This window comes from Myotis davidii, unplaced genomic scaffold, assembly GCF_000327345.1.
Source record: "Myotis davidii unplaced genomic scaffold, ASM32734v1 scaffold173, whole genome shotgun sequence".
Lineage (NCBI taxonomy): Eukaryota > Metazoa > Chordata > Mammalia > Chiroptera > Vespertilionidae > Myotis > Myotis davidii.
Genome location: NW_006286303.1, coordinates 3,824,030 through 3,825,526, shown reverse-complemented (window position 1 = coordinate 3,825,526; position 1,497 = coordinate 3,824,030).

The following is a 1,497-nucleotide window of genomic DNA, read 5'->3' as shown; positions in this document are numbered from 1 at the left end:
ACATTGATATGAGGGCAAAACATCAATCAGCTGCCTCCTGCATGCCCCCAACCGGGGATTGAGCCTGAAACCCAGGCATGTGCCCTGACCAGGAATCGAACCAGAAACCTTTCAGTGCCCGGGGCAATGCCCAACTAATGGAGCTCCGGCCAGGAGCACTTACAGAATTTTTAACTGTGCCACTGAGTTAACGGAACTCCAGTCTGCGGAGTCGGCCAAGTAAAGCTGGTGAATGTCGGTGCCGTGAGGCCGGGCCTGGGCGGAGTGTGCGTGTGAGTGGGGTGGTCGCTTGCAGAGCGGAAGGCCTCAGGACCCTCTCCTTGTAACAACAAGCTCCAGGTCACCCACTCTCCCTGTGATGAACTGCTTCCCTGCACAACCACTTTCGCAGCTACTGGTATTTGGTTTGGTCGCAGTTTATTTTGTTCCTTCCTTGGCAACTGCAGGCAGGACTTGCTGTTCTGGGTGTTCTTGCCCCTGGATTTGGGTGTGAGTGAATTTCCATGTTTACTGCTTTGTAAATCATTGCCCAGGCTCGGAGGGAGGCACTTTTGCAGGCAGGGGTGGCACGTGCTTAGTGCCTGATGCAGACCATGCCAGCCATCTAATCACTTCTCTGCTGCAGCAAAGGGAGCTCAGCCATGTTTGCTCCAATGGCAGGCCCTTCCAGTCCCTTGCGTGGAAGATTTTCCAGTTCATTTTACTGTTTGAACACTAACATGGTGTTGCCAGGTAATATCCTGTCACCCTGTTAAATCTGAGTTTCAGAAAAACAACAAATAGCATTTTACTATAAATAACCCCCAATATTGCTGGGGCATACTTAAATAGTTAGAAAGTACTTGTTTACCTGCAAGGCACACTCAACTGGGCATACTGTGGTTTTATTGGCGAACTCTGGCAGGCCTGGCTGAACTCACAGTGCCAGCCAGCACTGCCAGCTGACACGCTCCCTCTGTAAATGGGGAGACGATGAGTGAACATCTCTCTTTTCTTCAAGGTCTTGGGCTGTGCCCAGTTGGCCTCCCCCTCCCCCCCACCCCCCGCTCGCAGGGGGAGCGAGGTCCGCAACCTGCAGCCCTGTATGGCGCTGGGAGGAGGCTGGTCTTAGAGTGAACTGGGGTTGTGTCCGCTGGGACAGGGCTGTCCACAGCTGAACAGGTCCAGAACGAACAACACTCCAGCTGCTGAAATGTGGAAAATAATCTACACTAATAAAAGACAAAGATGCTAATTGACTGTACCTTCGCTATGCCCCAAGCGACGCCCACCAAGTATGCAAATTAACCCAGCAAATATGGCAGTTAATTTGCCACCAAACAAACCCAGGGAAGACTGAAGACAGAGAAGGAAGCCAAGCACTGCAGAAGGGATCCAAGTGGTGGAGAAAGGAACGGACTGGAGGTAGCAGAGACAGAAGTGGAGCTGAGGCAGTGGACATGGGAGGGAGCCGAGACGTTGGGGAAGGGAGGGAGCTGAGGCAGCGGGGAAGGGAGA